At 40.7% G+C, this 21,954-nt stretch overlaps 1 long non-coding RNA gene across 11 annotated transcripts in view; it reads right to left on the reverse strand.

The window, feature by feature from the left end:
• Positions 1-21,954, reverse strand: part of LOC125615215 — a 284,873-nt gene that overhangs the window by 169,787 nt on the left and 93,132 nt on the right. For 9 of the 11 annotated variants that reach the window (XR_007345745.1, XR_007345749.1, XR_007345748.1 and 6 more), the window contains 2 exons: positions 15,322-15,733; positions 9,047-9,218 (listed from right to left, as the gene is read on the reverse strand). This is a non-coding gene — a long non-coding RNA (uncharacterized LOC125615215). Of the gene's footprint in view, positions 1-8,614; positions 9,219-15,321; positions 15,734-21,954 lie in introns of those variants that run through there. The other 2 variants (XR_007345746.1, XR_007345744.1) reach the window with 2 other exon arrangements.

The following is a 21,954-nucleotide window of genomic DNA, read 5'->3' on the forward strand; positions in this document are numbered from 1 at the left end:
AGGGTTCTCACCCATTCTGTTCGATTCCCTGCTTCAATGCACTTCAGTTTGGTTATGTCACCTGATTGTTCCTTACAGACTTTTTAGTTTAAAACTTAATTTTTAAAGTCTGGCTGGTACATACCACATCTATTTGTAACAATCAAATTTAAAACATAACTCTAAGGATAAATGTGACAGGAGCATGTTTTTTCCTCATTTGTTGCTACAAATTTTCCATTCAAGATGGAGAAAACCATAGGGGCACTGTTACAAGCCCTCCACTTCTACAAATTAAAGACAACATTATGAGGGGCCATAACCAAGGACCCAGGATGCCCAAGTCACACCCAGGCAGTCACACTAGAACATCCTGCCTGCCCTCCCCAGTCCCCCCTGAGGGAGCTTTGTATAACCAGAGTGTTAGGTAGAAAAACAGGTCAATGGGATTAGAGATGTAGGTTGGATGGGAATTGTAATAAAAATCTCATCCGTGTGTTATTTCCTATTTGGGTTACAATTAAACAAATATAATGAATTTTCTGCTTTAGCCAGAAACATTTCAGGTTTAGCTTTCTGGAACAGATTCTAATTGCATTAGAAATAAAGATGAGGGTATAATTTGGAGAAGGAAAGAAAAAGGTCTTGAATTCAATGGGGAAAAATTAATGTTCGCAAACATGAAAATAGGAGTTGGAGGAAGACAGTGTTTACATAAAGTCAGCTACAGGATATCTCTTTTGAAAAGCAGCTCCACAGAACCCTGGTACTTTTCCATGAGACCCTGGAGTTCTAGAAGAAACACTTATGCTACTCTATATGTTAAAATAGTTTAGGGAAAGAAAAGTTTTAGCTCAGAGGTACTCTATAACAAAAAACAGTTTAACAAGAGAAAAACACAAAGAAGGTTATTAACTATTCTTCATGCATACTTGGCAGATGCCCAAGTAATGGTACTTCTCAAAGAGGTATTTTTGAAATACAGCTTGTATATTCCTCCCATGCTCCCTATCCCTATCCCACTAGGAATCGGTCTCCATATATCAGAGAAAACATTTGGCATTAGGTTTTTGGGGATTGGCTAACTTCATTTAGCATTATCTCCTCCAACTTCATCCATTTACCTATAAATGCCATGATTTTATTCTCTTTTATTACTGAGTAATATTGCATTGTATATAAGTGCCACATTTTTTAAATCTATTCATCTACTGAAGGGCATCTAGGTTGGTTCCACAGTTTAACTATTGTAAATTGTGTTGCTATAAACATTGATGTGTCTGTGCCCCTGTAGTATGCTGTTTTTAAGTTCTTTGGGTACAGACCAAGGAGAGGGATAGCTGGGTCAAATGGTGGTTTCATTCTCAATTTTCCAAGAAATCTCCATACTGCTTTCCATGTTGGCTGCACCAATTTGCAGTCCCACCAGCAAAATATGAGTGTACGTTTTTCCCCACATCCTTGCCAACATTTATTGGTGTTTGTATTCATAATAGCTTACATTCTGACTGGAGTGAGATGAAACCTTACAGTAGTTTTGATTTGCATTTCTCTAATTGCTAGCAATGATGAACATTTTTTCACATATTTGTTGATTGACTGTATATCATGGGAATAATAGACAAACTCTAGATAGGGCAGAGGGGTGGGAGGGAAAGGGAGAGAGCATGGGGTTAGAAGTTATGGTGGAATGTGATGGTCATCATTATCTAAAGTACATGTATGAAGACATGAATTGTATACTTTGTATACAACCAGGAGGAAAATGCTATTGTGAGGGGAAAGACAGGACCTAGTTAAATTCCAAGCTTCATTTAGACTCAATTAGCTTGTTTTACATGTATGGCCTTCATTTGTACACCTTTAATTTGCTTCCCTGTGTTCCTAGTCCTGTTCTTATAATATCTGAAGTGTGTTTTTCTTTTTTTTGTATTTCTTAATTTAAAAAATATTTTAAAAGTTTAAAAAAAAAAAAAGAAAGAAAATACAGCTTGTATAGAATTTTCAACAAAGAAGGCAAATTTTTAGAAAAGTGACAAGACAAAGAAAAAGGTCTTTGAGTCTCTTCCCATAGCCAACTGTGGGAAGATAATCACATGGGGTTTTTGGCATATGGATTCCTCTGGTGCCACCTCAGATTGTAAAGGGCCCAGAGTTGTTCTCTAGTGGTCAATGTTTGTCCCTGATAGAGAAAGGAGAAAGGAAAATTCTGCTTTTATTAATTTTTGTCTTTTTTTTTAGGCAAATTGGAGAGGGCAGAGAGTTTTTCTTATATCTGTTTCTTCTCAATTGCCCAAAGCACAAAATAATCCTTACACCGAAGTGGCATATTTGGGGGTGGCATATTCTGGTTGTCTACAGTGGCAATGCTAGTAATTGTGCCGAGTGAGGCTGTAGCCTCTGGACAAGCATTAGAGACACGAGAACATAATCTCCAGAGACAGGTAAGGCACAAAAGAATAATCCTCCCGGATCAGACACAAAACTTCAAATAGTCCATTGCTACAGATTGCACACACAGATATGCATACAAATCCTGACATTGACCTAGTCACTTTGAGAACTTGAATAAATAACTTCTCTGACCATGGTTTCTTCATTTATAATACTACCTACCGATGGGGCCATTGTGAAGGGCAAATGAGGAAATCACAAAACACTTCAATAGCCAGCAGCACTTAGCACACCTTAACTAGTAATTATATTATTTTTTTTTTAATTTTTTTTTTATTTTTTATTGTGGGTTGTTCAAAACATTACAAATTTCTTGACATATCATATTCCACACTTTGATTCAAGTGGGCTCATTTTATCTGGAATTCAAGCACTGTCTGGATTCAAGAGGAGTGATTCTTTGTTTATCTTGCAGTTTAAAGTCACATTTCCATTTTTCTCTTCTCCAACAAGTCCACAATCACAATGTCAGTTCACTGGCCTTTCTGTTCATGGACCTTTCCCTCAACTGGTCTGAAATGTGGAGGCACTTATTCTTGATGGTCTCATATCTTTGTTTCAGCCCTGTGTCTGCAACCTGAGAGTCAAGTTTCTGCTTTTTAATTGCAGGGGGGCAGTGGATAAAAAATGGGAGATAAAGCCCCTGTGCTGTCTCTGCTCTTGTATCCTTTGAAGTTTCTTTTCTGAAGTTGTTTAAGCTATTTGAATCCATCATTCCAAGGATGCAAGAGAAACAGCATGGGACGTTCTAGTCTGACTTAATAATAAAATCCTTTCTTTGAGGCCAGCTCCAAAGCACTGCTACTTCTTAATTCAATGTCTGCACTGCATTTTCAATGCCTATTCTGCTGAACATACCTTAGTCCTTCAAAGGAATATCCTTGCTCTTCAGTGGGGTTCTGCTGATATAACTCACTGGGAATAAAACCTCTAGCATATTAAAAAAATCCCATGTTTGGAATTGGAAATAATCTTGATGGTTGCAAATTTAATGATTTTTAAAAAAATAAAGCTCAAAGAGTTGATAGAAAGATCCACATATGTAATCAGAGGCAAAGCCAACCAAGACTAAAACTAAATCTCTTTGTTTTGGGTTTGTAATGCCAGAATCGTGGGACCCCAATAGACCTCCAGGAGCCAAATCTGATGCAATCACCCAAGAGTCTTTATTGCAAGCTGGAGCCTGGACTCACAACCATTCCCAATGCAGCGGTCCGAGGAGTGAGTCGTGGCCCTTAGTTCAGTGAGGATTTATAGGTTTTGGGGGGATACTCTATGCGTCACAATATCACACAGCAAATCATTTCATGGGAAAATCAAACAAGGACTCTTAACATTGATTAGTACATTCACTGGTGGGAACAAGTTAGTTCAAGAGGGGGATACATTTGAACTGATTGGTTTAGGCTGGGAGGGGTTGCAAGAGTGTATATGCTAAACTGCAGGGTTACATAATCATGTTATCAATCACTGAAACTATTGGACGGGTCACCTGGCATTTCAGATATGTTCCCTGCCTCACTCTGATTGGTTGTTGCTATGGTCCGGAATTAGGTCTCATGCGTTCTTTGGTCTTGCATTGCTGAGTCAAGGCTATCTGGTCACTGCTGTTAGGGGTATCTGGCTCTGCAGGTCTTTCCTGTTATTTATAGACAAATAACTCAGCAGGGTGGCTATGTGCCTAGGAACGCTGGGTCATCCCCCTCCCACCTTTGGACAGACCTTGCTCTGAGGTAGAGGCTAGTTTTTTTCAAAAATGGAGTCACATCAATTTCTCAGGTTCAGGGCTTTTTTTCCTCATCCACATTTGGAAGAGAGTAGTCAGGATTCGCTGTTCTCACTGAACACTCTTTTACTTCCCACTTGCTCGTGGGTGCCTTGGGACAAATGTTGGCCATAACTGTGTTCACTGTGGCTGTGGCAGTGGCTGTGGCAGTAGAGGAGCTCAACAACTTCTCCAATCAGCAACTCCTCTTTACCCTTTTCACATTGTCACTGACATTCCCCAGAGAGCTAAGGGTTCTGCAGCTCCACATTATTCATCAAAATGTAAATGGACGATTTGGATTATGGTCCCCACACAGAAGGTTAAAAGCCTTGAGGGATATTTTCCCTGCTCGCTTCAGGGTGCTAATCAGCAGACAGCCTTTGAACTGCAGCAGTTCAGACCCCTGCAGGCCTCTGCCACTAGCTGTGACTATAGATGTTTTGAAGTAAAGCTTTGGTTTTGCTTCTAAAAAGCAGGAATTCCCAGAAACAGGGAGTCTGTTTCCTGAGGAGACTGTTCTCCTGATTTCACTTTGAGAGGAAAGAAGAGGGAAGCTGGGAAAAAAAAAAAAAAAGAGCAGGCCTTTGAAAAAAACAGAAAAATCAATTCTAAAACAAGAAAAGGCACAAGAATGTAGGAGACCAGAATATGCCACTCTAAAATATGGATATTTGCCATAAGGGTATTTTGAGCTGATTACTTTGAGAAATATTTTTTTCAGCAGATACAGGAAAAGTTCTGGTGGCAGAGGTTTTGTAAGAAAATTTTACATTTATAAAGAAAATCTCCATTCAGAAGGGTGTTCCTCATTCAGTACCAGGAGACTCTTATTAATGAAAAAGAATCGTAAACCTGCATAATGAAACTTACTCTTGTTTATCCTACTTTTCCAGGTTACCTTCCCATAACTTGCCTCCCCTACCCAGAAGCCCCAAAGATCCTATTCTTTGTTGAAATCTAAACCCCAAAATTTTGACCACCCTTTTGAGTTATTCATCTCTGAGTTTCTCCCACATAAATATGAGATATTCATGTTAATAAACTTCTGTTTGCTTTTCTCTTATTAATCTGCCCTTTATTACAGAGACCCAATCAAGAATCTAGACATGTAAAAGAAAAAAAAAGTATTGGTTTTGTTTTTCCTCTCATACAGCAAAAGGGAGAGAAAACTGCTACATAGAATAGGGGGGAAATTTGAAATTTGAAAACTAGAACTGGGAGCTGATGGGATTTACATAGCAGGAAGAGAATCAAGGACAAAAGAGCTATGGAAGATGACAGCTGTTCCATGGGAAAGACCATCAGCAACATCACGGGTCACACCAGGCAAGGATGACAGTTCAGCCTTCCACACAGAAAGGAGCTGCACATCTAACCTCCCATGGTCACACAACCCTTAGCACTTTCCCGAGTGAAGAGGTATCAACTGGTGTAAAACATAGGGAATTGCTTCTCAACACCTAGATAGTAACACCCAGTAAATCATAGTTATAATCTCCCTTTAACAGGAGCTGCTCGCTGGGGAGTTGCCTTTTGCAGAGGTACTTCCCCTGCCTTTGCCTGGCATTCTGAATTCAAAAGAAAAGCTGCACCTAAAGGATTAAGATGTTAACTGCTAAATAATCTTTCTTCAGATTTACAGAAGAGGAACATCTGGTGACCTTCAGAAATCATCAGAATGTGTTATCCCCCTCCTCATTCATTAATTCTGTGCATCAACCAACAAAGAGCATGTAAATTGCTATGATGTTTAACTTGCAGAAAAGTAATATGTTGGTAACTAGCCCCAGGAGGTCAAGGTCCATTCTGATTTGTGTGTCCTGCATGACCAGGACTCCATTCAGCATGCAACCTTCCTGTACATTATCCCCCCACCACCTCCTTTCCTTCTCTATAAAAGCCCTTTTGTGTACCTGAGTTTCTTCAGGACGGAGCTTTGAAGCCCCCTCCATCTTCTCAGGGTCAGCCCTTGAATAAATCTGATTTCCTTCCCTCCAACTCTTGCACTCCAAGTATTGACTTTTGAGCAGACAATCTTGGATCTACCCCTCCAAATATCATTTGAGACTTTGTCTTGGGTTAGTAGGCTAACACTACTGAAACTAGTTCTCAAAGAGGAGCTAACTATGCATACCCCTGGCCTATTCATAGGGGCAAAGGCAAAGAAATGCAGAAGAGAAATTTGGAAGTAGATAATTGCACTGACACATGTAAATGAGATTGAGTCTTTCTGCTCCCAGAGGGGAGTGGGGAGCTACTCCAAAGAACAGGTAAGACTTTCCTAAGCACTATCTAGGAACATGTAGCTCACACATCCGGACCTGTTTTCTTATCAAAAAGAATGGAAAATCTAAAAGAAAAGGCATGAGAGAATAACCCTCCTGGATCAAACACAACACTTCAAATATTCCATTGCTACAAATTCCACCTACATTCACAAAGCTTCTAGCTGTCATATTTTCAGATTCAATTTTTACTCCTAAAAAAATACAAAAGTGAAGGAAAAAATTTCCTTCCATACTTCAGTTCAACTTCTTATACCTCTCTCTCCAAATAACACAGCATGTCAGAGGACTTTTCTGAACCTGGAGCTTTGGATCAGAATCCTCCCAGTAGCAGGTTGGGCTTTTATATTTAAGCTTCACATTTTGTAGCCTGATCATTACACATGTAATTAGTTGCATATACTCAATTTAAATTTGTCTTGGGTTAGTAGGCTAACACTACTGAAACTAGTTCTCAAAGAGGAGCTAACTATGCATACCCCTGGCCTATTCATAGGGGGCAAAGGCAAAGAATAAAATAATATATTTTAAAAAATAATAAATAAAAGCTTATCTATAGTTCAAAGTAAAGAAATTGTTTTTAGAACCCCCATCTTAAAATGAGTGATTTGGTATACTCTGGTAAATATAAACTGACTTCTTAAAAACGACTGGATTCCCCCTTTTCCTGTTTTCTTTTACTATAGAGGACAAACAGCCAGAATATTCACCTTCCTATTCTGTCTCAGCTAGGGGTGGCCATATGATTCTCTAGGAGGTTTTCCCTTCCTAAATAAAAAGAGAAACTCTCAGAAGAAGAACTAGGGTACTTTCCCATTCTTCCTGCCTGGAATTAGAAAGAGCTGCCTGGAGGCAGAGCAGCTATCACACAGCCCAGGGAATGAAACTAAAGATGAAAAGCAGCATAGAAAGAGACTGACCTGATGCCACTGGGTGTACTATCTTGGCACCAGCCTTGGACTACTTCAGAAATACAGAGAAAAAATGCTTTTCCTACTCGACTTTCTTATACATTCACTCAACACAGCACTTCTGACACCAAATTCTCCAGTGGACATCAGCTGTACGGCCTATAATTAAATTCAATTCTGACACTGGAGACGATACCAGTCCCTCAAAACTGCCACCTACTTCAGATGCCAACAAATCCCACCTGTGATCTATACTTCTGATGGACTGGTTATAAATCAGGGTTCCCATGACCTACCTACCTTGCCCGCTACCACACATATACCTTGGACTCAAGTGATTTGCTAGAGCTGCTCAAAGTATTCAGAGGAAGATTTATTTATCATTACCCATTTATTATGAAGTATATTGCAAAGGATACAGATGAACAGCCTCATGGAGAAATGCACAGAGCAAGACATAGGGGTGGGGTGGAGGGCACACCATCCTCCAGGTACCTGTATGCATTCAGCAATCCAGAAGCTCTCTAAATCCTTTGGGGTTTTATGGAGGCCTTATGTAGGCATGATTGCTTTAATCATAGGACACTGGCAATCAACTTTAAACCTTACTCCCCTTCCCAAAGGTGGGAGGTCAGAGATTAATGGTCCTGCTGAAATTTCACCAGCCATCCCAGCTATCAGTCATCTTGTTAGCATATACACTCTTGCAACCCCTCCCAGCCGAAACCAATCAGTTCAAATGTATCCCCCTCTTGAACTAACTTGTTCCCACCAGTGAATGTACTAATCAANATATATATATATATATATATATATATATATATATATATATATATATATTATATGAATCTCAATATCATTCTATCTCAATATCATTCCTGGCGCATGAGAAAAATTAACTTACTAGTTTAAACCACTGTAGCATAAATGGAAAATTACTTGAAAGACTTTAAAACAACCAATTGTCTCTAGTGGAAAACTAGGTATTTTCTATATACTCTTCCAGGCTATCTGATTCTATTTTGTCTTTGCACCTTTCAGTGTTGTTGAGTTATTTTACAACTGTGTAAATTATATGTAACTTCCAGCAAAGCAAATGACTCTTATCCATAAACATGCAAATGAATTCCATCTGGCAGAGGTGCAATTGCTCTTCCACAGTTTTGCTCTTCTAAGCAAATTCATTTTAGTATTCCTAATTACATATATATTTTTTCTTGGATTTTCCTTTGAATTGACTGTAATATCTTACCAGTTTCCTCTTTAATTAATGAGTTAAAAAAAATCTTTGGCATGTGTTCATTCTATATTTGTATAAGAGTCATAATTTTACCCCTTTTAAAATATTTTCTCCTTTAAATGGAGTTTTAAATTATTTGTAGCCTTACTAAAATATGTAATATCAACTGACACATTTACACTTAACATGGCTGTATTCAAGTAAATTGATGCAAAGGGGAAAAATATATATTTTCCTTCAATAATCAATGGATAACTAAAACCAAGTTTACCAAAGTCACAATCCAAAGGAACTAATTCTTACAAATGGTTACCTCCTACAAACCTAAATTTGAAAAGGAATGCACAGGGAGAAACTTTGACTTTCCTCTCTCAACCTGGTGCTACAGAGATCCAAGAAGCTGACTTACTAAGAATTCTTGCATTCTGCTGGCTTTTGGTCAGTTGTCCCAGACCTCATCTGCAGTTTCTGTGGTAAATGGGGTGTCCCAACCTTTGATTATCTTTTTGCAGTCACCAGAAACTATAGGGAAGAAAGAAACATCTTTTCCTTCCACTTTTCCAGCTTCTCATCTGGGGCACCTGTAACAAAAAAACAGATCAACAGAGGAGTACAGATAAAAACAGATGTGTTCAACATAAATGTTTCATAGCACAAAACCCTTCATAAGGAAATGAAGACCTAAAAAAGTTGCAAAGCTTGAGTATGTTTGTACTCCGTTTGATGAAGAGTAAAGTCACAGAAAAACTGTGATTGGACAAAGGAGTATGAGCTGGGGGACACTTGGCAAGGCCAGTCCACCCAGATTCCTCTTGGCATCCCTCCATCTTTGGATTTAGGAATCCTTTCCTCCAGGCAGAGGGAAGCCTTCTTTCACATGAGTGTCTTATGATCTCTTTCAGGGGAAGTTTGCAGAATTCTTCCTGGATGTGCCATTTCTCAAATTCCTTCAGCTTTAAATATCAAAATGTCAGGATGCCATATTTTGAAGTATATGCCGAATCCTCTATGGGTACCTAGGCAATAGCTAAAGCCCCCGTCACAAAAACAAACCAGGTGAAACAACTCATTCTAGCAGACCCTGGTAAACCAGTATCCTCCGGACTCCCTAGTCTTCATCCCCTGCAGCAGAGAATGAGCCAGGTCAGTTACTCAAAAAGATCGGTTTCCTCATAAATTTCTGAGACACTTTAGTAGGAGGGGAAATTGGCTATAATAAAAACTTGAGCCTAATGTGGCTTTTACTTATCTCAAAGGCACTGAAAATTGAAGGCTTGATTTCAGGGTGAATTTGTGCACCCTAAAGTAAAAGAAGCAAAACTCCTATTCCATCCTCTCTATTTCTGCAGCCACAGCAAGACATTCCATAAAGCAGAAGAAAGGCTAATCAGGGTTCAGTCTCTTTGGACTCTGCTATAGGAAAAAAAAAAGATTCAAGCGTCCTTCTCCTTTGCCTTCATATTACTTGTCTGACCCTCTATAGCCCCAGCATGTGTCAAATCTTTTCTTGATAGAAGTCCCTTGAGGGTTGGGGGCATGTCTTTTGATACATCTCATAAAGCATGTAGCACACTGGGGGCATTTCATTTGAATTAAAGAGCATACTGGTAATTGGAATAAGAAATTAGCATTTTTCTTTCTCCCAGGGATTTCTCTGGGATGGTCCCTTGAGATGGCCTTAGTTATATCCTAATAAGCATGGGGACATTTTTCATGAGATTTTTAGGCCATGTCAGATTCCACCTCCCCCATCTGACCTTCAGGAGACTCTGTGGGGACTGGAATCTCATTGTCTGTGTTTGAAGATCTATTCTCTTGTGTATGAACATGTTTAATGTTGGTACCAGCCCAGAAAGTACTTTCTAGAGATAGGTAAACAAGAGATTAGAGTTTGAAAGGGTGTGTCTTAACATTTGAAATTAAATGTTTTAACAAGATGTTATTTAAGCCTAGGCATACTGGATCTAAAGAAAACCAAAAAATTTCTCTGGGGGCAAGGATTTTTTTTTTTTTTTAAAAAAAAGATGTGAATTCTAAAATACCCTCTACCAACTGGGTCAGAAGTACTTGAATCAGAAAGTCAGTTAAACTTTTAAGGTGCTTATATCTGAGTGATGGTAGCACAGTCCAGCAAAGAGCTTTGGAGTCAGACAAACAGAGAGGTCATTGTGGGGACCAGAATATGCCACTCAAATACATGGAACTGCTGAGCAGAAGACTCAAGGAAGCTCTCTGCCCTCCCTCTATTTGCCTAGAAACAAGACATTGGTTTCCAAAGTCCACAAGTATCCTGACCCTCTTTCTACCAGGAAGAACAAAGGTTAACCACTGCAGACCACTTTAGACCCTTATCTGCCTGGAATGGGTACCAGAGAATCAGCATTAATATACTTTACTAATTAGCCTTTATCTGCTATTTATTTGCCTTCCCACAAGTTGCTTCCCCAAGAGACTCAAAGCTTTTTTCTTTTATCATGTCCCTTCTCTAAAAATTTACTGTTCTTTGTTGAAAGATGCGCTAGAAATCAAAGCCAACTTTTTGAGAACTACTCGTTCCCTGGGTCCCTCCCATGTGTATATGAAATACACATATTAAAAATTTCTTGTTTATCTCTCACTAATCTGTGTTTTGTTACCAGAGTCTATTCCAACTAAGAGCTTCTGGGGGTTAAAGAAAATATTTTCTTTCCCTACATTGTCACATGTATATTAGATACGTAAGGGGCTTGACAAGATGCCTGGCGTGTAGCACCCAATAATAAATGGCCATCACTGATGAAGCCACCAGAAGTATCTCTGGTTCCTATGACCTTACCTTAGAGGGCTGGTGGCCTGAGTCTAGCCTGTGGGATTAATTAGATGAAAGGATACCTTTTAAAGAGGGGCTGGTAAAACAAAAGGTACATAAATCAATTTCAGAAAAACAAGTGAGTGCAAGGACTTTGTCTGGTTTACTCCTGTGTGAAGAGAAGAAAAAAAAAATTGCATCCCCCTGCCACCAATGCTCATAAATTCATAGTCAGGATAGACTTCTGTAACGAAAGAAATTAACAAGCAAAAAATAAGCAAGTTTATTAATGCAGGCGGTGCACAGTGTGTCTAACAGAACAATATACACTTTAGAGGTGATAAGACCAAGTAAAAATAGTCCCAGGTTTCCAAAGGCAGGAAAGGGGTGGGAAGGAGGGAAGGCTGCTCCCAGATTCCTCTGGTGCCATCTCAGGGCTGATAAGGGTTGCAAAAGAATGTGCCTTCTGTCCTTCCTTGGGGGGCAGTAGGAAGAGCTTTGTCTTTGTAAATCTGTCTTTGCTTTCAGGCAAAAACAGAGAGAAGGCAAAGAGCTGCCCTGCACCTTAATTGTCTCCAGCTCCACAATTCTTCATATTTTGGGGAGTTATATTCTGGTTTCCTTCAGTGTCTCCAGGGACCAGACAGTGCCTAGTAGACAGAAGTCATTACATGTTGGAGCAATGAAAGAATGAATAGCAGCATGACCATCTCTCTCCCTAATGTTCCTGAGCACTCGGGGGAGAAGGTGCTTCCATTTTCACAGTGAAGATCACCAGCTCACTCGGAGATCCAACACAAGTGGCCACCACACTGGCCACTTCTTTTCTCTTGCTCTTTGTTTACTAAAATGGATATTGGCCCCTGCCTCCCTTACCCCCTCCAACATCTCTAATCCAATGCTGCTGTGTGAAGCTGACCTTTTCTCAACAGCAGAAGAGGATTATAGCCCTGGTCAGGAACATATTCCCCTTGAAAATTGAGTCTCCAGACCATTCCTGCCACAGAGACCCCATTGTGGACAGTTCCCACCCAAGCTCCAATATCCTTTCAGGTGCTTGGGACTGGTTCTCCCATCTCCCCTCTCCCTGGAGTTCTGGCCACCCCTGGTCTTGGTTCTCATTCTGACAGATAAGGGGTGGCAGAATTAGGTGGGGGAGACTAAATTCTGTTGGAGCAGAGGAGGTGGGACCCTTTGTTATGATCTTTCTCTTCCAAAGTGTACCAAAGCCTTGCTTTTTCTTGGGGAGGTGGGGTAACCAGGGATTGACCTCAGGGGCACTCAACCACTGAGCCATATTCCCAGCCCTATTTTGTATTTTACTTACAGACAGGGTCTCACTGAGGTGCTTAGGGCCTCTCTTTTGCTGAGGGGCTTTGAACTCCCCATCCTCCTGCCTCTCCCCCGCAAGTTGCTGGGATTACAGATATGTGCCACCTCACCTGGCCCAAAGCCTTGTCTTTTAAAACCAAAAATCCAGTAACATGTCTCTTCATCTCCCTGACCCTGTAGTTATACCAAGAACCAGTGGAAGCTTTGAAAGGAGACATTTCCTCTCAGAGCTTCATAAGACCCCATGTCACTTCTCCAGCAAAACTCAAAACATAAGAACCTAAGTAGAGTATTCCAAAATCCTGTAGAATCCACAGCCCTTTCCCCTTTCCAGAGCAAACCACAGCAGCCAGGCCTTTTCTGGTTTTTGGGTTTTTTTTCCCTCTGCCAAGGATAAATTGCATTTCCATAAATTATCCCATCAGCTCTTGTGCCTCAAGGTCTTTGCTCACTGTGCTAATATAATTCTATCTGTGACAGAGTTGAAAAGAGATGCTGTAGGGCAGAGGGACTGAAAGGAAATATCCATGGAGCAAGTGTGTGTGTGTGTGTGTGTGTGTGTGTGTGTGTGTAAGAGAGAGAGAAAGACTACAGCCTTGATCTTCCCACTGCACCCCTTATATGGAAAATAAAGGTGTGGGGTTCATTGAAATGCCACAATTCCTTGGAGTTTTATTAAAGGCTGGCTACAGAACCTTGGAGTAGGCTTTATTAGGAAACTTCCTGGAACTTGTTTCAAAACCAGGAGACAAGAAAGAGCTGAGGGTCTTGAGTTAGAGAGGAAAAAAGAAGAGGAAAGAAGAAATGAATATTCATTTGGAAAGATGATACTTTTTTTTCAGAATTATATTTTTAATCTGCATATTTTTATTGGTACATTATATATGTGTCTAATGATAGAATTTGTTTACATATTTGTACATGCACACAATATAACAATATAATTTGGCCAATATCATTCCCTAGTACTCCCCTTTCTCTCCTCTTATCTATCCCCACTGGTCCCTTTCCTTTCCTGATCTCCCTTCAATTTTCATGAGATCTCCCCACCTTTCTTTTCCTTTACCTCTCTAGCTTCCACGTATGAAAGAAAACCCTTGACCTTCTGAGTTTGCCTTGTTTTGTTTAAAGTAATGTTCTCAAGTTCCATCTATTTTCCTGAAAATGACATAATTTCATTTTTATTTGTGACTGACTATAACTCCATTGTGTGTGTGTGTGTGTGTGTGTGTGTGTATATATATATATATATATATATATATATATATATATATNATCTACAGAATGGGAAAAAATATTTACTAGCTATTTTTCTGATGAAGTATTAATATCTACACTATGGAAAGATGATACTTTTTAATAAGGTATCTCTGGTCCTCACAGGAAAAAGTAGAACTCTGAATGGTGAAATAAGATCTAGATTGCATAAGGAAAGCTAAGGGAACTGCCTCTAGTGGAAGTCTCTCAACTTTAAAGTGATGTTGCTTTAATCCTGCCCAGTGCCTTTGTCTGTAGCTATAATGAGGATGGTCCGTGCGCTTCACCAGCATCATAACTCCTTCTGAGGAGGGGCACTCCAGTCCTTTGCCTTGGGCTGAGGTTGGCTTGTGGTGGGGTACACCTGTACTGATGACCAGATGGCCCAGCCACCTTTAGCAGATGAGCAATTTTTGTCTCCTACTAACACCTACCTAGTTGGCTCAGAGGATCCCACACCCACCTAAATCTCTAACTTGCTCATAGCTTCATCTGTGGGAATATGAGACCTGATGACTACCCTGGTTTTGAGGTTGACAAATGTTCTCAGTGAATTTTTGCTTTTGCTTTTGTTTTTCAAAATAATATATGTATCTAGCTTAAGTCAAATAATGTTATAAAAGACATAACCAACAATAACATTTCCCTAACATATCTCTCTCATCTCCCAGCACCAAGTTCTTTTCCTCAATAGCAGACTTTCCACTCTTTCCATTGTCGTTTTTTACCCTTGGTGTTTACTTCCATATTTCTAACTCAATGCCTACCTGTGCTATTTCTTGCTTTATCAATTTCAGAGACCGTCAGGCTCCACAAACCCATGCCAGATCATTCAATAGAAGGAAATTTCATATAGGGTTTTAGGTAGAAAGCGTTAGAATTGCTGAAAGACCAAACAGAGGCCAATCTCTCCAGTTCCTGCCTCCCCCAGGGCTGAAGGAACTAGTGGGATGAAATGTTTCTCAGATCACAAAGCAGGAGGGGGACCACTCAGCCACCAGGCAGATTGTGTAAATATTCTCCACTGGTGAGTCAGTGCTGCAGTTATACTTTATCATGCAATCTTTCCCATGGAATAATTGCACTTTTGGTGGATCTGTTTAGTTTACCAAATAACCATCCCCAAATGCTTCTAAACCCTTAATGGTCTGTGTTCTCCTTTACTTGGTCCAGCACACAGACAAGCTTCAGTTCCCTGTATTTTTCCCAGATGACCACCCACCCGCAGCCCTTCAGCCTGGACCCATTGCTCTCTGGGCCTAGAGCCCGGCAGCATCCTCAGGATCTCCCACCACTGTCCTACGCACAGGCTTCCATGTCCTCCTCCTTCTTGGTTTACTCCCTCATTGTGCTGAGGCATATCCTCTGAAGAAGACTAGAAGTACAATCTTTGAGATGTCGCTGTCTGAAAACACCTTTATTTCATCTTTATACTGGATTAAGTTCCAGATTAATTTTTTTTTTTATTTCCTGCAGAATCCTGAAAGTATCATTCCACTTTCTTATGACTTCCACCATTGCTTTTGAGAAGTTCAATCCCATTCTGATTTCTGATTCTTTCTACGTGACTCTCTTTTCTCTCTGGAATCTCAAGATTTTTCTCTTTACTCCTGGTGTACTGAAAATTCACAATATGTCCTTATATCTGCGTCTTCTTGTATTCATGGTGTTGGTCAATGGAGGGATCTCATCGTTCGAACCAGCAGTGAGCACCTTTTTCTATAAGGGACCAGATAGTAAATATTTTATGTTTTGTAGGCCATACAGTTTCTCTCTTAACTTTCCAACTCTATCCTCTAGCCATGAACTACATAGAAGCAAATTAGCATGGCTGTGTTTCAATAAAACTTTATTTACAAAACAGGCCTATGGGTCATAGTTTACCAACTCTGATCTAGACTCTAGATATTTAGGGTACTCACCTCAGGAATACATTCTTGTGTTATTTCCTTGAAAAGATCTTTTTCTCCTGGTTCTCTATTCTTCCTTTCTAGAGCTTCAGTTAGTCAGATATTAGCCTTCTTAGGTTGATTCTTATATTTTCTTTCTTAATGTTCATGTCTATCGTTTTGCTTTACTTTCTAGTCAATTTCTTTCACTATTTAGCATGTGTGTAATGCTATTTTTTAATTTATAAGACATTTCTGGTCCTCCAAATTTATTTTTAAAATAGCAGCCCGCTTTTGATATACAGGTAAAATATTTATTGTCTTTCTGCAAATATTATTGTGGAGAGTTGTTTTTTTGTACTTTATTCTTCTTGGACAGTACCTCTGTTTTGTCTGAGCATCTGTCTCCCAAATTTTCCCCCATTTTAAAGTTTTGTTTATATTTCCCTATCTCTCATATTGCATGATTTCCTCAAACTTTTGCTGGTCCTTAACTGTTCTTTCATATTTAAAAGATGGAGAAAGGGGATGAGAAAATATAAGTTTAAAAAAGTAATGGCTACCAAAAATTAGCTCCAATCAACAATAAACTCTTTTTAAATTTTTTTTTACTTGTAGTTGGCCACAATACTTTATTTTATTAATTTATTTTTATGTGGTGCTGAAAATTGAACCCAGCGCCTCCCATGTGCTAGGTGAGCTACCGCTCAGCCAAAACCCCAGCCCCAACAATCAACTCTTACCAGACCAATCTCCCACCTTGTCCCACTCCGAAAACTACTATAATCCTGAACTTTAAAATCAATCAAACAAGCAAACAAAAAAACTTCCTGAAGGCACTGAAGAGTATCTGGAAGTCAGAGACAAATTGACATTTGGAAGTGCTGGGTCATTTCTCCTTTTTTTTTTTTTTCTAGCCTGAAAACAAGTCCCATTCATCTCCAAGCAGAGGGCAAACATTCTAACAGACACCTACAGGCTTACTGGCTCAAATATTTTGAGTACTGGGCAAGAGCAAAACTGTGAAATACTTTATCCAGAAAGGAAAGTGCCAGAAAGGGAAAGCCCTATATTCTATGAATAAACTCCCACCTGATCTCTGGCTGCCTCCTGAACCATGCATAAGCAGGGCAGACACTTAAATAGCTCAGCTAAGGCTGAAAAATTGAACCAAGATTTCAGTCTCTACCCACCACAGGAGTGGTGCAGTTTGAGTTGAGTTCAAAGTTAAATTCCTGAAAATTTTTAAATAGATGAGAAATTCAGAATGCCTCAGCATGGCATATCAATTTCTAAGGTTTAAGGGGTCCTCAAACTTCAGGATCTGTAACCAATTCCAATTCAGTCTCCCTGGAGTAGAAGCCACCTTTACTCTAGGGCTCAGGTCCTGGCTGTCAGCATCTGGGATAGCAGAACAAAGAAGGTAGGTGAAAGCCCCCACCCTCAGAAACGGCATAGCCAGTCTGTGTGTTACCCCCACTACTTCCGGTGTATGATGTCCTCATGTGCTGAACCTAGCCTCTCCAGGTCCAATTTCTAAACAGAGGGGAGGAGGACAGTTATCACCTCTGCCTGGATCCAGGAGAGACCTGGGGTTCTAATTGAACCTAGACAGACTTCAAACAAAGGCCTGGCCTGATCCCATGTGTCAAGCCCACCTGCTGGACCTTGCAGGCCATCATCTTGGTTCTCATCCTTGCCCTTCCCTGGGGACACTGAAGTTACAGCTTCCCCCTCTGAATCAGTAGCTCCTCCTTCATTTGCTTTCCATCCTCCAAAAATGGGTTGACCTCTTTCATAGTGTCTCACATTTCCTCTATCTTTGGGGTTTTTAATCCTTGGCACGCATTTTCATGAGGTTTCAGGAAGAAGAAGAGAGGAATGGGTTTAACTGTCATTTTTAACTGGAAGTACAGTTATGCATCATTTACTGATGGGCATACATTCTGAGAAAGGCATCATTAGCTGATTTCATTATTGTGCCAACATCAGAAAATGTAGTTACACAAACTAAGACAGCTACCACATCACTAGGAGATATAATCTCAATGAACTCTCATCAGATATGAAGTTTATCGTTGATCAAAGATTGTAATGAGGTACATGACTGTAACTATGATTTTGGAGTGTACCTGGAACCTTGGCACATTGCAACCATGGCACCAGGCTGCCTAGGAAGGGACTTGGCAAGAGAACAGTGCTAACAGACAGACAGCTCAGCAAACTGCCCTGGGAAAGCAGACATGGATAAGGAGAGGCCTAAAGGGCTAACTTCAGGTGTCCAGAGCTGCCCTTTATTTCTATTTGAAGAGGCAAAGCTGATTTGGAGGCAAAGGCAGAGGAAACCCGACCCAGTTCCCTGACAGGTCATTGATTGATCAAAACAAGAGTGCCCTAAAGCTCTGCCTGGACCTGCTCTCCTTACCGATCTTGCTGTCATTTATTCTGGGGCCTTTCTCAGGTGACAGCTGTCCTACTGTTCTAGGCAGAGCATTTAGCTGCTTCCAGACTCTGCCCTCCCCCAATTTGGCACTAGGATTGAACCCAGGGATGCTGAGACACATCCCCAGTCTGTTTTTATTTTTTTGTTTTGAGACAGGGTCTTGCTAAGTTGCTTAGGGCTCTGTTAAGGTGCTGAGGCTGGCCTTGAACTTGCTATCCTACTACCTCAGACCCAAACCACTGGGATTGCAGACATGTGCCACCACGACAGAGAAGAAAGTCAGGCCACCTCACTCCCATCTGTATCTTTGGCTCTTTTCACATATCCAAGACATAAATGGGGTCAAACCTACTTCACAGGTATATAAAGGTGCAGAGATTTTCCAGGTGTTCATTTAAATTTTTTTTCATTCAAAAATGAATGAAAAAGAGGTTAAATATGCAATCAAGTATATACAGTTAATAAATGAGGAGGGAAACTTGGAAGCCAAGGCTGACTGACTCCCAGGCTAAAATCTGAACCACAGTACTGTGTAGACAGGGACCAAACCCAGGGAGAAAAATCTTCTTTTTTGAGCTACCGAAGACCTACTTGCTCAACCCACACCTGACCGAACCCAACTGAGTCTGTCTGGCTGAGCCACCTCTCCGCTTCCTTGGGTAGCCAATTGTGTGGAGTTTTTCTACGACTTCAGCAGACCAGCTGCAGCAAATCGATAATATTGGATCAAGAGCTGCCACCTTCCATCTGCAGGAAGGCAGCATTTCAGCAGTAAAATAAATCAATTTCTTCTGTGCTTACTTTAGATAATCCTCCTGAGACAGCACAGCCGCATCACCCAACCAGAATAAGGAGCTTCCCCAGCAGGAGGTGGGAGGCCATCTGTCCACAGGCCTCAGGCAGGCTCCCAGAAGTTCTCTACCTGACTACCAGACTCCAAAGAGCACTTTCTGAAAGAAATAGGCAGTCGCTCCAGCCTCTGTGTCCATAGCTGTCGTGGGTCTTCCTGTAGTGCACCAGCCTGCCCTTCCTCTCCAGGGACATCTTTCATTATGTCCTCATTTAGGAGCTAGGGAGAATCTTTTTTTTTTTTCCCTCAGCAACCCCATCTTCATTTTCCCTGGCAATAAGCAGAAAATAATCCTGCCCTGAGCAGCCTGGCAGCTCTAGGAAGCTTCTGGAAGTGGGAAGGAAATATCAGATACTGCCAATGGCATTCCTGTCAAGGGACAGATTGGTATGGGGCTTTTTTGAAAGTTGCATCTACTTTTCTTCCCTTTTATCTTTCCACCCTTCTTGCTAACCAGTCATGTCTGTCTATTCCAAAGGAAAAGTTCTCTTTATTATTAATCTCTCATGGCAGGAGAATTGCACCCCTGCCATTTCAGGTGCCTAGAAAACCTGAACCTCATTTCAAAAAGAACCTGAATTCCAAGGATCAAAGGGATCGTGTGGTACTGATGTAAAATGGATTTTTGGAGGGAAACTGACCTGCAGAGAAGCAGTGGAACACATGTAACCCACAGACCTCTCTCCACCCCACAGCGCAGGCCAAGCACAGATGGCCATGTGCTCCATGCAAGGTTGCCATTGACGGGCGCACCTTGATGCTCTCTCATTTATAGGGCCACGGAACAGCTTTGTGACTACTGAATAACTCGAGCTTCCTGGTGTACAACAGCCTTGTTAGGGGTGGGGCCTTCAAATCCCTGTGGCTTGCTTCTCCACTGAGCTGACTCAGAACTGAGCCAGAACTCTGTGAAGGTGCCAGAAGCAAGAGAAAATGAGATCTTGGGCCATCTATGTGTGTCTTTCACACCAGAGAATAAAAAAAAGACTGCAGGGCTGTGTGGCTCTTTGGATTGGACACAGAAGTTCACTACCTGACTACCAGACTCCAAAGAAAGGGCTAGTCACAAAATTGGAAAAACATTTGAAAATGTTTTCCATCTCCAAAATCAAGAGTCTATAACAAGAAGAGAAGTCTCCATATTCCCTCCTTTCCATCTCCGTGCCCTTTTCTTGTTTTCAGCATCATCTTTCATCCATGTCCCATCCCATCGCCTCCCTGGAAATGAACCTGATAAATCATTAACATAATTAGCTATGGTATCTAACTTTTGTGTAGCACTTTACTATTTATAGGACAACTCTGTGCTCATTCTCACTTTATATGCACAATAGTTATTTAATGCAGCCCTAGCAGGCACCAGGCATTACACTAATAGGAAGGGAGCCCCTAGCAAAATGGTACTGAATTCTCTAGCATTCCCAAATTACCCTTCTCTTCAATTTGAAAAATTAGATGGTTGGAGCTTCTCTACCTTCATTAAATGTCAAGCTATCTGAATGTTTCTGAAAGGGCTCATGTCCTCATGGTCCTCTATCTGGTTTTCCTTCGCCACTAAACTCTCAAATAACCCCCTTGGAAACTGTCTGGCAGAGGCTGCTCTCCAAGGCAGTATCTCTTATCACTCTCAGCCCTGCCCCCTGAAGATTTGGAGCCATAGTTTCCTATTAGAATAAACTTCAAGGGATTATTCACATTTTTATTTAGAGCAGTTTTTCCTCATTGAATACTGCCTGGTACAAATAGGCCACTGGGAATCACTGGGATGTGGAGATGTTCATTACAGTGGCATTTGTTATATGGGATTGCACCCATGTTTGAAATTTTCCATTGGCTTCAAATTGAATTCCTTTTCTCCAACCTTCCAGAAAGTGAGATGCAATTGCCCCCAAACATCATCACAATTTTTAATAACATGGAGCTATCTACCTCCTCCTCCAAAAGAAATTACCTCCCTCAGGATTCCAGGAAAGGCTTGTGAAAACAGACAATGTTGGGAAAATTTACTGACCTCATGATGCACATTAGCATCTCAGAAATAGCCAGTACAATGTTTTAAGTTTATCTCAAAGTAGTAAATTTTGTACACAAATATAGATAAGGTTCTATGCCACATTGTATTTTTCATGCTACCCATCCAGTTTGGCATTTCTCTAACTTCCAACACAATATTCTATAAAACTCAGTGGCTGTGTTATTAAAAAAGATAGAAAAATAAGTCTTCAGAGGCAGTTTGTGCCTGATTCAAAACTGCTTGTCTTCAGGCAGAGGATCTGATGCTCTTTGAGAGGTTCTTGGTCTCTTATGACAATCTGTTGCCCATGGAAAAGTCTTTAGATGCTCACAAGCACTCCCAACATTTTAGAAATCAAAGCAATTGCTGTATACTCTCCCCACCCCTCTCCCACACAATGTTCCTCCCCCAAATTTTCCAGCAAAAGTTCCCATAAATCCTAAGTATCAAAGTTCAGAGAGTCTACCATACCCCAGGCACAAAAACATTGTCTACAAAATGTTCCCAGTAACCTAAAGGGTAAGTTGAAGGTCACTGGGGTAGGAAAAGGAACCAGGGCAGACAAAAATGACAAAGAAGATAACTGTGGGCCTAAGCATGTGTGAAATATCTACTCACTCCTGGGCATGCCCTTTATGCTCAGTACTTAGTATCATTTACCTCAATTAAGTTTGAGCATCTCACCTTTTAAGACTCCCCAACCCATGTCACCCAGCATTGAGACTGTCAATTATCCCTGAGTTC

This window comes from Marmota marmota, unplaced genomic scaffold, assembly GCF_001458135.2.
Source record: "Marmota marmota marmota unplaced genomic scaffold, marMar, whole genome shotgun sequence".
Classification (NCBI taxonomy): domain Eukaryota; kingdom Metazoa; phylum Chordata; class Mammalia; order Rodentia; family Sciuridae; genus Marmota; species Marmota marmota.